Genomic DNA, 17,428 nt, shown 5'->3' on the forward strand with positions numbered 1-17,428 from the left:
ACATTTGCAAATCAATCAATGTGATAGATCACATTAATAAGAGGAGAGAGAAGAACCATATGGTCCTCTCAGTTGATGCAGAAAAAGCATTTGACAAAATACACCATCCTTTCCTGATTAAAACTCTTCAGAATATAGGGATACAGAAAACATTCCTCAAGTTCATAAAATCCATCTATGAAAAACCCCCAGCAAATATCATCCTCAATGGGGAAAAGCTGAGATCCTTTCCCTTAAGATCAGGAACCAGACAAGGATACCCAATCTCACCACTATTGTTCAACATAGTACTAGAAGTCTTGGCACCACCAATGAGACAACAAAAAGAAATAACAGGTATTCAGATTGGCAAAGAATTCAAACTCTCTCTCTTTGCCGATGACATGATACTTTATGTGGAAAATCCAAAAGACTCCACCCCCAAATTACTAGAACTCATACAGCAATTCAGTAATGTGGCAGGATACAAAATCAATGCACAGAAATCAGTTGCTTTCTTAGAAGGCAAACATTAGGGAATAATTTCCATTTACAATAGCACCAGAAACCATAAGATAACTTGGAATAAACCTAACCAAAGAGGTAAAGGATCTATACTCTAGGAACTACAGAACACTCATGAAAGAAACTGAAGAAACAAAAAGATGGAAAAACATTTCATGCTCATGGATTGGAAGAATAAACATTGTTAAAATGACTATGCTGCCCAGAGCAATCTGTACCTTCATCGCCATCCTGATCAAAATTCCAATGACATTTTTCAAAATGCTGGAACAAACAACCCTAAAATTAATATGGAGTCAGAGAAGACCCTGAATCACCAAGGAAATGTTGAAAAAAAAAAAAAAAGTTGTTGGCATCACATTGCCTGATTTCAAGCTATTTTGAAAACCATGTTCACCAAGACAGCACGTTACTGGCAAAAAAACAAAAACAAAAACAAAAACAAAAAACAGACATATAGACCAATGTAACAGAATAGAGAGCCCAGATGTGGGCTCCTCTATGGTTAAATAATCTTCAACAAAGCAGGGAAAAAATATGCAATGGAAATCAATAAATGGTGCTGGGAAATTTGGGTAGCTCTATAGAGAAGAATGAAACTTGATCATTCTTTAACACCATACACAAAGATAAATTCTAAATGGGTGAAAGACCTCAAAGTGAGACAGGAATCCATCAAAATCCTAGAGGAGAACATAAGCAGTAAGCCCTTCAATATCGGCCACAGCAACATCTTTCAAGATATATCTCCAAAGGACAATGAAACAAAAGCAAAAATGAACTTTTGGGACTTCATCAAGCTAAAAAGATTCTGCACAGCAAAAGAAACAGTCAACGAAACAAAGCGTGAAACACAGAATGGGAGAAGATATTTGCAAATGACACTACAAACGGCTGATATCCAAGATCTATAAAGCACTTCTCAAACTCAACACCCAAAAAACAAATAATGAAGTCAAAAAGTGGGCAGAAGACATGAAAAGACACTTCTCTGAAGAAGACATACAAATGGTTAGCAGACACATGAAAAATTGTTCATCATCATTAGCCATCAGGGAAATTCAAATCAAAACCACAATGAGATACCACCTTACCCCACTTGGAATGGCAAAAATTGACAAGACAAGAAACAACAAATGTTGGAGAGGTTGTGGAGAAAAGGGAACCCTCTTACACTGTTGGTGGCAGTGCAAGTTGGCACAGCCACTTTGGAAAACAATGTGAACTTGCCTGAAAAAATTAAAAATAGAGCTGCCCTATGACCCAGCAATTGCACTACTGGGCATTGACCGCAAAGACAGAGATGTAGTGAATAAAAGGGTCAAATGCACCCCAACGTTCATAGCAGCAATGTCCACACTAGCCAAACTGTGGAAAGAGCCAAAATGCCCTTCAACAGACGAATGGATAAAGAAGATGTGGTCCATATATACAACAGGATATTACTGAGCATTCAGAAAGGATGAATACCCAACTTTTACATCAACATGGATGGGACTGGAGGAGATTATGCTAAGTGAAATAAGTCAAGCAAAGAAAGTCAATTATCATGTGGTTTCACTTATTTGTGGAACATACGGAATAACATGGAGGACAATAGGAGAAGGAAGGGAAAGATGAAGGGAGGAAAATTGGAGAGGGAGATGAACCATGAGAAAAATGGACTCTGAGAAACAAACTGAGGATTTTAGAGGGGAGGAGCATGGGGGGATTGGTTAGTCCAGTACTGGGTATTAAGGGGGCATGTTTTGTATGGAGCACTGGGTGTTATACAAAAACAATGAATCATGGAACACTACATCAAAAACCAGCGATGTACTGTATGGTGACTAACATAATATAACAAAATAAAATCAAACTAAAAAAAGAAATTAAAGAAAATATTCAAAAAAACATAGAAACTAATGAAAATGAAAACACAACAGTTAAAAATCCTTGGGATACAGCAAGAGACATACAAGATTGAAATATATAGCAATACAGGCCTTTCTCAGGAAACAAGAAAACCTCAAGTACATAACCTAATACATCACCTAAAGGAGCTATAGAACATTCAGCAAATAAAGCCTAAATCCAGCAGTAGAAGAGAAATAATGAAGATTAAGGCATAAATCAATGAAATAGAAATCTAAAGAACAGTAGAACAGATCAACAAACTTTGGAGCTGGTTCTTTGAAAGAATTAATAAGATTAATAAATCCCTAGGCAGACTTAGAAAAAGAGGACCCAAATAAATAAAATCATAAATGAAAGAGGTGAGATCACAACCAATAGCAAAGAAATACAATTAGAATTTACTTTTATGAACAATTATGTGCCAACAAATTAGGCAGTATGGAAGAAGGGAACGCATTGCAAGAAATATATAAACTACCAAAACTGAAACTAGAAGAAATAGAAAAACTGAACAGACCAATAACCAGAAGGAAATAGAAGCAGTAACCAAAAATCCCCCCAGAAATAAGAGTCAGGGCCGGATGGATCCCCAGCGGAATTCTACCAAACATTTAAAGAAGAATTAATGCTGATTCTTCTGAAGCTCTTCCAAAAAAATAGAAATGGAAAGAAAACTTCCAAATACATTCTATGAGGTCAGCATTACCTTGATCCCAAAATAAGACAAAAACCCAACCAAAAAGAGAATTTCAGATCAATATCTCTGATGCAAATTAATATAAAATTTCTCACCAAGATACTGGCTAATAGGATCCAACAGTACATTAAAAAGATTTATTCCTGGGATGCAAGGGTGTTTCAATATCTGCAAATCAATCATTGTGATACACCACATTAATTAATGAAAGTATTGGAACCCTATGATCCTCTGAATAGATGCAGGTAAAGCATTTGTCAAAATTCCTCATCCTTGCTTAATGAAAACTTTCTGCGGTGTAGGGATAGAGGGAACATACCATAATACCATAAAAGCTGTATATGAAAATCTCACAGTGAGGATCATCCTCAACAGGGAAAGACTGAGTGATTTTCCCTAAGGTCAGAAACATGACAGGGATGGCAACACTCACCATTGTTTTTCAACAGAGTACTGGAAGCTTAGCCTCAGCAATCAGAAAACATAAAAAAAAAAAAAATGCTTCAGAATTGACAAAAAAGTCAAATTTTCACTCTTCTCAGATAAAATGATTCTCTATGTTGAAGACCCCAAAGACTCCACCCCAAAATTGCAGGAACTCATACAGGAATTCAGCAAAGTTTCAGGATATAAAATCAATCCACAGAAGTCAGGTGCATTTCTACCAACAATGAGGAAGAAAGAGAAATCTAGGAATCAATCCCATTTGCAATTGTATCAAAAACCATAAGATCCCTAGGAGTAAACCTAACCAAAGAGGTAAAAGATATGTACTCTGAAAACTATAGAACATTTAGGAATGAAACAGTGGAAGAGATGAAGAAATAGAAAAATATTCCATGGTCATGAATTGGAAGAACAAATATTCTTAAAATGTCTATGCTACCCAAAGCAGTCTACACATTTAATGCAATCCCTATCAAAATACCACCAGCATTTTTCACAGAGCTGGAACAAACTATCCTAAAATTTGTATGGGTCCAGAAAAGACCCTTAATACCCTATGTAATGTTTAAAAAGAAAAGCAAAGCTGGAGTCATCACAACTCTGGATTCAAGTTGTATTACAAAAGTGTAGCGATCAAGACTGTATGGTACTGGCACAAAAGCAGACAAATAGATCAATGAAACAGAATAGAGAAACCAGTAATGGACCCACAATTTTATGGTGAGTTAATCTTTGACAAAGCAGGAAAGAATATCCAATGGAGAAAATACAGTCTCTTCAACATAATGTTGGGGAAACTGGACAGCCACATGCAGAGGAATGAAACTGGACCCCTTTCTTACACCATAAACAAAAATAAACTCAAAATGTATGAGAAACCTAAATGTGAGAAAGATACCATAAAAATCCTGGAGGAGTACACAGGCAGCAATCTCTTTGATATTGGCCATAGCAACTTCTTACTATACAGTTCTCTGAAAACAAGGGTAACGAAAGTAGAATTGAACTCTTGGTAATTCATCATGGTAAAAACCTTCTTCACAATGAAGGAAACAATCAACAAAACTAAAAGGCAGCCTACAGAATGGGAGAAGATGTTTGCAAATGACATATCTGATAAAGAGTTTGTATCCACAGTCTATAAGAACTTACCGAACTCAACACCCAAAAAACAAATAATCCAGTTAAGAACTGGATAGCAGACAGAAATAGTCATTTTTGTAAAAAAAAAAAAAAAAAAAAAAAAAAAAAGATACAGATTGGTAACAAACACTTTAAATGATGCTCAATATCATTCATTATCAGGGAAATACAAATCAAAACCATGATGAGTTACCGCCTCATACCTGTGCGAATGGCTAAAGGTAGAACACAGGAAACAACAGGTATTGGTTAGGATGTGGAGAAAGTGTATCCTCTAACACTTTTGGTGGAAATGCAACCTGGTGCAGCCACTCTAGTCAACAGTATGGAGGTTCCTCAAAAAGTTAAAAGTAAAACTACCCTATGACCCTGCAATTGCAGTTCTAGGTATTTATCCAAAAGATACAAAAATACAGATTGGAAGGGGATACATGCACCCCAATATTTAGAGAAGCATTATCAAAAATATCCAAACTATGGAAAGAGACCATATATCCATCAACAGATCAATGTAATTCTTGGGACACTTGGGTGGTTCAGTCAGTTAAGCGCCTGCCTTAGGCTCAGGTCATGATCCCAGGGTCCTGGGATCCAGCCCTGCATCAGGCTCCTTGCAGAACAAGGAGCCTGCTTCTCCCCCTGTCTACCGCTCCCCCCGTGCTTGTGTGCTCCTCTTTCTCTCTGACAAATAAATAAATAAAATTAAAAAAAAAAAAAAAAAACAAGAATGAACTCTTGCCATTTGCAACAACATTGATGGAGCTAAAGTGTATCATGCTAAGTGAAATCCGTTAGTAAGGGAAAGACAAATAACACATAATTTCACTCATATGTGGAATTTTATTTGGCAGCTGAATAAGGGACCTCGTTTCATCTGGACCCTCAAATTTAGCTGGATATCAATCAAACCATTCTGAACACACACAAATTCAACCTGAGATGTAAGAAGATTTATCTGGGTCTCTACAAGCAGAAAAATGACTACTTTTGCAAGGTAGGAGGTGTGGGACCTTGAATCTTAGGGGAAATATTGGAAGATAAATGGAGCAGGGAGGGAGCCTCCATAAGCCAGCCACCGGGAAGTGATACAACACCGGAGCAAAAAAATGGGACCCTTGGAAATCTGCTGTAGTGAGAGACACCCCTTTCTTAAAAGGGCACAGGGAAAGAATAGGGCAGAATTCTAGGTGGGTCATTGTGGTCTCAGCATTCCAAGAGACTCAGAAAGAATGGGGAAGCCTGAACCTACAGAGTGCCCAAGCAGTGGAGCAGGGAGACTGGTTATGATCAGCAAGCCCAGAAGGGTCTCTCAGCTCCGGTCACCATAAACCATGAGTCGAGCTGATAGGAAGACCCCTCTGTGTGTGACCACCCTGAAAAGGACAAAAAGGTGTGGGCTATTTAACATCCTAAGGGAGATATAAAATGGCTTGCACTCAAAACAGGACAATAGCTCTCAGGATTGTGTGGCCATCGAAAGGACACTGGGGCAGAACCCAGCGTGACCTGGGAGCTGTGGAAGAGCAGGCATGTGCGAGCCTACAGCCACCAGCGGTTGCGAAGTCACAAAGCACAGAAATGCTCCCAGATCCCCGTAACTACCCATGGAAAGGTGCAGCGGGCATGAATAGCTCGAGTCTCTGGAGTTTGGTACAAGCAGAAGGGGAGACGGTTTCACCCAGAGGAATTATTGAAGAGAGGGGACTGCAAACTTGCAGCTCTAGGCCAGAGATTCCCACAGGGACATAATTGCTCTGACCCTCTAAGAGAAGGGGAAAGCTGCCCGGGAACAAAAGCCACACCTTGGACCAGTTCACATTAAGCTCATCCCCCTGACAAGGGATGGGGGCAATTCCACCCAGGCAAAGATGCCCAAGAAGCCCAGCTGCAGGCCCCTCTCCCAGAAGACAGACTAGAAGAACAGGTGAATGATAAGTTTATTTCCCACAGGACTGTAAAACTCCAGCACAAGGGGAAAATAATATAGTGAGCTCCAGGTGTTCCCTCGCGACTCATTTATATGTCAGGTTAAAATTTTACATTTCTTTTTTGCTTCTTTCCTTATTCTCTCTTTCTTTTTTACTTTTTTTACACTGTTCCCATTTCAAATATATTCTTATTTCCCAACCTATGTTTCTAAATTGCTTTTTAACATTTATCTTTTTCACATCTACGTTTTATAGATTTATGCCCCATACTAGCCCATTTTTTCAATCCATTCAATTTTATTTTGAGATATATATATATATATATATATGTTATAACACAGAGACCAAAAATCAATCAGGAACAGGAAGGTCACCCTGCTTTCTCCACCCTGAGAGATTATAGTCTCTCTCCCCATCCCATTTTTTTAAAAGTGTTTTGGATCATCTTGGCTTTGGTTGCGTATCTTTGGTAGCTTTTGACCACTATGGATTTTTTCTACGGTGCATTTCTCTTGGGTCATGGTTGATATTTTGGACTCTGTTCATTCGCTCAACCATCCCTAGACAGAATGATGAGGCAGAGGAACTCTCAACAAAGAAAAGAAGCAGAGACAATGTACTTTGCCACAGAACTAATGGATATGGATAGAAGCAAGATGTCAGAGACAGAATTCAGGATAGCAATCATGAAGTCAATAGTAAGTTTGAAAAAAGCATTAGTGACAATATAGAATCTCTAAGGGTAGATGAGATCTAATAAGGTGAACGAAAAAAAATGCTATGAATGAGATGCAGTCTAAACTGGATACTCTAAAAGCCAAGGCAAATGAGGCAGAAGAGTGAATCAGTGATCTAGAAAATAAGCTGATGGAAATGAAAGAAACCAAGGAATATAGGGATAGGCAGCTAATAGCCCATGAAAACAGACTTAGGGAGATCAGTGAGGCTATGAAAAGTCCCAAGGTCCGAATTATTGGGATCACTGAGGGGGTGGAGAGAGAGAGAGGACTGGAAGGTATATTTGATCATCCCTGAGAACTTCCCTAATCTAAGGAAGGAAATAAGAGTTGGAGTCCAAGAGGCAGAGAAGACCCCTCCCAAAATCAATAAAAATAGATCAACACGCTGACATATAACAGTGAAACTTGCAAATCATAGAGACAAAACAGATATCCTAAGAGAAGCTAGGGGGAAGAGATTTCTTACATATGGAGGGAGGAACATCAGATTAACATCAGACCTATCCACAGAGACCTGGCAAGACAGAAAGGGCTGGCAAGACATATTCAGGGTACTAAGTGAGAAGACATGCAGTGAAAAATACTTTATCCAGCAAGGCTGTCATTCAGAACAGATGGAGAGATGAAGATCTTCCAGGAACAGCAGAAACTGGAAGAATATGTGAGCACCAAACCAGCCCTGAAAGAAATATTAAGAGGGATTCTATAAAAGAAGAAAGACCTCAAGAGTAATATAGACCAGAAAGTAGAAGAGACAATCTATAGAAACAAGGATTTACAAGCAATACAATGGAATTAATTTCTTGTCTTTCAATAGTTACTCTCAATGTGAATGGGCTGAATGCTCCCATTAAAAGACACAGGTTTTCAGATTGATTAAAAAGCAGGACACATCCACATGTCTATAAGAGACTCATTTGGAACCTAAAGGCACCTCCAGATTGAAAGTGAGGGGATGGAGACCCATTTACCAAGCCAACGAAACTCAAAAGAAAGCTGGGGTAGCAGTCCTCATATCAGACAAATTATATTTTAAACCAAATACTGTAGTAAGAGATGTAGGGACACTATATCATACTTAAAGGTTCTATCGAACAAGAAAATCTAACAACTGTAAATATGTATGCCCCAAATTGGGAGCAGCCAATTACATAAACCAACTAATAACCAAAACCAAGAAACATATTGATAATAATACCTTAATAGTAGGAGACTTCAACACTCCACTCACAGCAACAAATAGATTATCTAAGCAGAAGATCAACAAAGAAACAAGAGTTTTTAATGACACATTGGACTAGATGCACCTTGTAGATATATACAGAAAATTCCATCCTAAAACAACAGAATACACGTTCTTCTTGAGGATACTTGGAACTTTCTCCAGAATAGATGACATACTTGTTCACAAATCAGGTCTCAACCCATACACAAAGACTGAGATTAATCCCGGCATATTTTCAGAACACAATGCTTTGAAACTGGAACTCACCACAAGGAAAAATTTGGAAGGAACACAAACACTTGGAGGTTAAAGAGCATCCTGCTAAAGGATGAATGGGTCAACCAGGAAATTAAAGAGGTACTTAAATAATTCATGCAAACTAATGAAAATGAAACACATCAGTTCAAAACCTATCAGATACTAAAAAGGTGGTCCTTAGAGGGAAGTATATAGCCATCCAAGCCTCTCTCAAAAAATTAGAAAACTCCCAAATGCACAAGATAACCTCACAAATAAAGGAAATGGAGAAAGAACAGCATATAATGCCTATACCAAGCAGGAGAACATAAATAATAAAGATTAGAGCAGAAATCAACGAAACAGAAACTAGAAGAACAGTAGAACAGATCAATGAAACTAGAAGCTGGTTCTTTGAAAGAATTAATAAGATCGATGAACCTCTGGCCAGACTTATCCAAAAGAAAAGAGAAAGGACGCAGATTAATAAAATCATGAATGAAAGGGGAGAAATCTTGACTAAATCAAGGAAATTAAGATAATTATTAAAACTTAATATGAGCAGATATATGCCAACAAACTAGGCAATCTGGAAGAAGTGGATACATTCCTAGATACTTATAAACTACTAAGACTGAAATAAGAAGAAATAGACAATCTAAACAGACCAATAACCAGCAAGGAAATTGAAACAGTAATCAAAAACCTCCCCAAAAACAAGAGTCCAGGGCCAGAAGGCTTCCCAGGGGAATTCTACCAAACATTTACGAAGGAATAATACTTATTCTTCTGAAGCTGTTTCTAAAAGTAGAAATGGAAGGAAAACTTCCAAACTCATTCTATAAGGCCAGCATTACCCTGATCCCAAAATCAGACAAGGACCCCATCAAAGAGGAGAATTACAGACCAATATCCCTGATGAACATGGATGCTAAAGTACTCAACAAGATCCTAGCCAATAGGATCCACCAGTACATTAAAAGGATTATTCACTATGACCAGGTGGGATTTATTCCAGGGATGCAAGGGTGGTTCAACATTCGCAAATCAATCAACATGATAGATCACATTAACAAAAGAAGAGACAAGAACCTTATGATCCTCTCAATTGATGCAGAAAAAGCATTCGTCAAAATACAGCATCCTTTCCTAATTAACACTTTTCAAAATATTGGGATAGAGGGAACGTATCTCAATATCATAAAACCCATCTATGAAAAGCTCACAGCTTATATCATTCTCAATGGGGAAAAACTGAGAGCTTTTCCCTCAAGTTGAGGAATATGACCGGGAAGCCCACTATCACTACTTTTGTTCAAAATATTACTAGAAATCCTCACATCAGCAATCAGACAACAAAACGAAATAAAAGGCATTCAAATTGGCAAAGAAGTCAAACTCCCTCTCTTCACAAATGACATGATACTTTATGTGGAACACCCAAAAGACTCCTCCCCCAAATTAGTAGAACTCATACAGCAATTCAGCAATGTGGCAGGATACAAAATCAATGCACAGAAGTCAGTTGCATTTCTAAACACTAACAATGTTACTGAAGAAAGAGAAATTAAGGAATTGATTACATTTACAATAGCACCAAAAACCATAAGATACTTTGGAATAAACCTAACGAAAGGGGTAAAGGACTTTTAGTCTTAAATCTACAAAACATTTATGAAAGAAATTGAGGAAGACACAAAGAGAGGCAAAGACATTCCATGCTCATGGACTGGAAGAATAAACATTGTTAAAATGTCTATGCTACCTAGAGCAATCTACACTTTCAGTGCCATCCCTATCAAAATACCACTGGCATTTTTCACAGAGCTGGAACAAACAATCCTAAAATTTGTATGGAACCAGAAAAGACCCTGAATTACCAGGGAATTGTTGAAAAGGAAAAACAAATGGGAAAATCACAATGCCTGAACTCAAACTTTATTACAAAGCTGTGATTATCAAGACAGCATGGTATTGGCACAAAAACAGACATATACACCGATGGAAAAGAATAGAGACCACAGAAATAGACCCTCAACTCTATGGTCAACTAATCTTCGACAAATCAGGAAAGAATATCCAATGGAAAAAACACAGTCTCTTCAACAAATGGTACTGGGAATATTGGACAGCCACATGCAGAAGAATGAAAATGGACCATTCTTTTGCATCATATAAAAAATAGACTCAAAATGGATGAAAGACATAAATATGAGTCAAGGATCCATCAAAATCCTAGAGGAGAACATAGGCAGTAACCTCTTTGACACTGGCCACAGCAACTTCTTTCATGACACGTCTCCAGAGGCAAGGGAAACAAAATCAAAAATGAACAATTGAAACTTCATCAGGATAAAAAGCTTTTGCCCAGCAAAGGAAACCATCAACAAAGCCAAGAGGCAACCCACAGAATGGTAGAAGATATTTGCAAATGACATTACAGATAAAGGGCTGGTATCCAGAATCTATAAAGACATTCTGAAACTTAACACTTAAAAAACAACAACAACAACAACAACAAATAAACCAGTCAATAAATGGCCAGAGGAAATGAACAGACACTTCCCCAAAGAAGACATACAAATTGCTAACAGACACATGAAAAAATATTCCACATCACTAGCCATCAGGGAAATACAAATCAAAATTACAATGAGATACCACCTTACACCAGTTCGAATGGCAAAAATTAAGACAGGAAACAACAAATTTTGGTGAGGATGTGGAGAAAGGGGAACCCTCTTACACTGTTGGTGGGAATGCAAGCTGGTACAGTCACTATGGAAAACAGCATGGAGGTTCCTCAGGACATTAAAATTAGAGTTACCCTATGACCCAGCAATTGCACTTCTAGTTATTTACTCCAAAGATACAGATGTAGTGAAAAGGAGGGGCATATGCACCTCAATGTTCATAGCAGCAATGTCCACAAGAGCCAAACTGTGGAAGGATCCAAGATGTTCTTCAACAGATGAATGGAAAAAAAGATGTCATTCATATATACAATGGGATATTACTCAGCCATCAGAAAGGATGAATATCTACCATTTTCATCAACCTGGATGGAACTGGTGGGAATTATGCTAAGTGAAATAAGTCAAGCAGAGAAAGATAATTATCATATGGTTTCATTCACTGGTGGAACATAAGGAATGCATGGAGGACCACAGAGAAAGTGAGGGAAAACTTAATGGGAAGAAATCAGAGAGGAAGACAAACTTTGAGAGACACTGGACTCCGGGAACCAAACTGAGGCTTACAGAGGGAGAGGGGTGGTGAGATGGGGTAACCGGGTGATGGGTATTAAGGAGGGCACGTGTGGTGACGAGCACTGTGTGTTATATGCAACTAATGAATCGTTGAACACTACCTCAAAAACTAATGATGTACTATATGTTGACTACATGAACATATTACTACTACTACAACGATGACTAATAATAATAGTAACAACAATAATAATACTAAAGGAGGAATAGTTTGTCAGACAATAAAAATATAAATGAGTTACTCGTGACTAAATGAGTTCTGCAAGAAATACTGAAGTGGATGCTTTGAGTGGAAAGGATAGACCAGAATTGTCAGTAGAGAGGTTGGAAACACAAAAGCCATAAAAGTGAATATTTCTGTAAAAAATTCAGTAAGGAATCTCACAAAATAAAAGGATATAAAACATAAAAATATATACCTAAAACATGTGAAGGAGAGGAGTAAAAGAAAGTGTTCAAAGATAAACAACCATCAACTTAAAGAGACTGATATAGGCAGAAGAGTTTATACACATACTCAATGGTGAGCACATATCCAAAAACAATAAATGTTCAAAGACTAGAGAAAGAAATTCAAATATCTCGCTAAAGAAAATCAGCAAACCATGAAAGACAGAAAGACAAGAAAGAATCAGAGAAAATCTATAGAAAAATACATAAAACGTGTAACAGTACAAAAATACAAAACTATCTATAATTCCTTTGAATTCAAATGGACTAAACACTCCAATCAAAAGACATATGGCTGACAGAATGGATTACAAAACAAGAACTGGGGATAGGAAGGTAAAAGTGGAGTAGGAGGATGCAAGGCTCATATCATCCTACAAACACAAGATAATTATCAAGTAGTTGTAAATATCCCATAAATCAACCTGAAGTCTGACAGAACAAATCTCACAACAAAAGGGAGAGAGGAGGCCACATCAAAGAAGGTAACACAACCAGAGTCGTGATATAGGGGAGAAAAAGATCACAGTGATTGTGGAGGGGAGGGAACCATGGTTGTGGAATAGGGTGAGAGTAGAACACATAGGGAGAGGCACAAGGAGAATGTTTCTCCACAGCCTTTGGGATGGAAAATGAGAGGGACTGAATTTCCTCAAGTTCTTCCAACCAGCAGGGCTTTAAAGCCTGGAGTTTTAAAGGTCAGCAGGTTTTGCTGGGATAGAGCCTAGAATGCACTGCCCTGCTTTTGGAGAGAAAGCAGGCAAACAACCCAGAGGCAGACCGTGTGGAAACAGCCATCTGAAGAGTTCCAAGGCACACAATGGGGAGATTATTCATTTTTCTCATCATGTCCTCGAGAGGCAGCATTCACAGAGATATGTTTCTTGGTACATTGGTTTAGTAGTCATGAACACATTTAGTTAGTGTTAATCTGGGAGACTCTTTCTCTTTCCTTCTACTTTGAATGATAGCCTCACTGAATAGATTATTCCTGGTTGCAGATTTTTCCCATTCAGCTCGATGAATATATCATGCCACTCCCTTCTGGCTTGCCATGTTTCTGTTGAGAAATCTGCAGCCAGGCTATGGGTCTTCCCTTGTAAGTTAAGGACATCTTGTATCTTGGTGCTTTGAAGATTTTTTTTTCTCTATCACCATATTTTGCAAGTTTAATCACAATATGTCATGGTGTTTGCTTACTTTTGTTGATTTTGTTGGGAGTTCTCTGTGGCTCCATGATGTGGATGGCTGTCTCCTTCCCCAGATTAGGGAAGTTTTCAGCTACTAATTCTACAAATGAACTTTATGCCCCCTTTTCTCTCTTTTCTTTTGGAACTTCTATAATATGAATATTATTACTTTTTTAAAAAGATTTTATTTATTTATTTGACAGACAGACAGAGACAGCGAGAGAGGGAACACAAGCAGGGGGAGTGGGAGAAGGAGAAGCAGGCTTCCTGCTGAGCAGGGAGCCCGATGTGGGACTCGATCCCAGGACCCTGGGATCATGATCTGAGCCGAAGGCAGACACTTAACCACTGAGCCACCCAGGCACCCCGAATATTATTATGTTTGATGGAGTCACTGTGTTCCCTAACTCTATTCTCATGCTGAATAATTCTTCTTTCTTTCTCTCTTTCATTATTTTTCATTATTTTGTCTTCTATGTCACTAATTCATTTTTAGGAATTTATCCATTTCTTCTTGATTGTCCAATATTTTGGCATATAAGTTTACATAATATTGTCTTTTAATTGTTTGTATTTCTGTGGTGTTAATTGTTATTTCACCTCTCCCATTTGCGATTTTTTTGGGGGGGGTCCTTTCTCTTTTCTTTTTGATAAGGCTGGCTAAGAATTTATCAATTTTATTGATTTTTTTTTTTCAAAGACCCAGCTCCTGGTTTCACTGATATATTCTAAAGCTTTTTTAGTTTCTGTATCATTTTTTCTGCTCTTATCTTTATTATTCCCTTCCTCCTGCTGGCTTTATTCTTTGTTTATCATTCTTTTCCTAGCTCTGTTACATGTATAGTTAGGCTGTTAATTGAGATTTTCCTTGGTTGTTAATGTAGGCTTTTATTGCTATATACTTCCCTCTTAGGAATGTTTTTGTGCATCCCTAAGATTTTGTGCCATTGTGTTTTCATTTTTATTTGCTTCCATGTATTTTATTTCTCCTTTGATTTTGTATTTGGTAGATTTATTGTTTAGTGGCATGTTGTTTAACCACTGTGAATTTGTGGTCTTTCCAAATATTTAATTATGGTTGACTTCTAGCTTCATAGCTTTGTGGTCAGAAAAGATGCATGGTATGATTTCAATATTTTGCATTTGTTGAGGCCTGACTTGTGACTTATTACATGATTTAGTCTGGAGAAAGTCCCTAGTGCATTTGAGAAGAATGTGCACTCTGCTGGTTTAGGATGGAATTTTCTCAATATATCTGTTAAGACCATCTGGTCCAGTATGTGTTTTAAAACCTTTGTTTCCTTGTCTATGCTCTGTTTAGGTAATCTGTCCATTGATATAAGTGGGGTGTTAACGTCACTTGATATTATTGAAGTACAATCAATTAGTTCCTTTATGTTTGTTATTTTTTCATATACTGGGCTGCACCCAATTATGGGCATATTTACAAGTGTTAGATCTTTTTGGATTGTCCCCATTATTATGATATTTGCCCTTCTTTGACTCTTGTTAGTCTTTGTTTTTTTTTTTGTTTTTGTTTTTTTTTAAATTTTTTTATTGTTATGTTAATCCCCATACATTACATCATTAGTTTTAGATATAGTGTTCCATGATTCATTGTTTGTGCATAACACCCAGTGCTCCATGCAGAACGTGCCCTCCTCAACACCCATCACCAGGCTAACCCATCCTCCCAACCCCCTCCCCTCTAGAACCCTCAGTTTGTTTTTCAGAGTCCATCGTCTCTCATGGTTCTTCTCCCCCTCCGATTTCCCCCCCTTCATTCTTCCCCTCCTGCTACATTCTTCTTCTTCTTTTTTTCTTTCTTAACATATATTGCATTATTTGTTTCAGAGGTACAGATCTGAGATTCAACAGTCCTGCACAATTCACAGCGCTTACCAGAACACATACCCTCCCCAGTGTCCATCACCCAGTCACCCCATCCCTCCCACCCCACCCCCCACTCCAGCAACCCTCAGTTTGTTTCCTGAGATTAAGAATTCCTCATATCAGTGAGGTCATATGATACATGTCTTTCTCTGTTTGACTTATTTCGCTCAGCATAATACCCTCCAGTTCCATCCACGTCGTTGCAAATGGCAAGATCTTATTCCTTTTGACGGCTGCATAATATTCCATTGTATATATATACCACATCTTCTTTATCCATTCATCTGTTGATGGACATCGTGGCTCTTTCCACAGTTTGGCTATTGTGGACATTGCTGCTATAAACATCGGGGTGCACGTAGCCTTTCGGGTCCCTACTTTTGTATCTTTGGGGTAAATACCCAGTAGTGCAATTGCTGGATCATATGGTAGCTCTATTTTCAACTTTTTGAGGAACCTCCATACTGTTTTCCAGAGTGGCTGCACCAGCTTGCATTCCCACCAACAGTGTAGGAGGGTTCCCCTTTCTCCGCATCCCCGCCAACATCTGTCATTTCCTGACTTGTTAATTTTAGCCATTCTGACTGGTGTGAGGTGGTATCTCATTGAGGTTTTGATTTGGATTTCCCTGATGCCGAGCGATATTGAACACTTTTTCATGTGTCTGTTGGCCATTTGGATGTCTTCTTTGGAAAAATGTCTGTTCATGTCTTCTGCCCATTTCTTGATTGGATTCTTTGTTCTTTTGGTGTTGAGTTTGATGAGTTCTTTATAGATTTTGGATACTAGCCCTTTATCTGATATGTCATTTGCAAATATCTTCTCCCATTCTGTCAGTTGTCTTTTGGTTTTGTTGACTGTTTCCTTTGCTTTGCAAAAGCTTTTTATCTTGATGAAGTCCCAATAGTTCATTTTTGCCCTTGCTTCCCTTGCCTTTGGCGATGTTTCTAGGAAGAAGTTGCTGCGGCTGAGGTCGAAGAGGTTGCTGCCTATGTTCTCCTTTAGGATTTTGATGGACTCCTGTCTCACATTGAGGTCTTTCAAACATTTGGAGTCTATTTTTGTGTGTGGTGTAAGGAAATGGTCCAGTTTCATTCTTCTGCATGTGGCTGTCCAATTTTCCCAACACCATTTGTTGAAGAGACTGTCTTTTTTCCATTGGACATTCTTTCCTGCTTTGTCGAAGATTAGTTGACCATAGAGTTGAGGGTCCATTTCTGGGCTCTCTATTCTGTTCCATTGATCTGTGTGTCTGTTTTTGTGCCAGTACCATACTGTCTTGATGATGACAGCTTTGTAGTAGAGCTGGAAGTCTGGAATTGTGATGCCGCCAGCTTTGCTTTTCTTTTTCAACATTCCTCTGGCTATGCGGGGTCTTTTCTGGTTCCATACAAATTTTAGGATTATTTGTTCCATTTCTTTGAAGAAAGTGGATGGTATTTTGATGGGGATTGCATTGAATGTGTAGATTGCTCTAGGTAGGATTGACATCTTCACAATATTTGTTCTTCCAATCCATGAGCATGGAACGTTTTTCCATTTCTTTGTGTCTTCCTCAATTTCTTTCATGAGTATTTTATAGTTTTCTGAGTACAGATCCTTTGCCTCTTTGGTTAGATTTATTCCTAGGTATCTTATGGTTTTGGGTGCAATTGTAAATGGGATCGACTCCTTAATTTCTCTTTCTTCTGACTTGTTGTTGGTGTATAGGAATGCCACTGACTTCTGTGCATTGATTTTATATCCTGCCACTTGACTGAATTCCTGTATGAGTTCTAGCAGTTTTGGGGTGGAGTCTTTGGGATTTTC

Source organism: Halichoerus grypus, chromosome X (genome assembly GCF_964656455.1).
Source record: "Halichoerus grypus chromosome X, mHalGry1.hap1.1, whole genome shotgun sequence".
NCBI classification, from domain to species: domain Eukaryota; kingdom Metazoa; phylum Chordata; class Mammalia; order Carnivora; family Phocidae; genus Halichoerus; species Halichoerus grypus.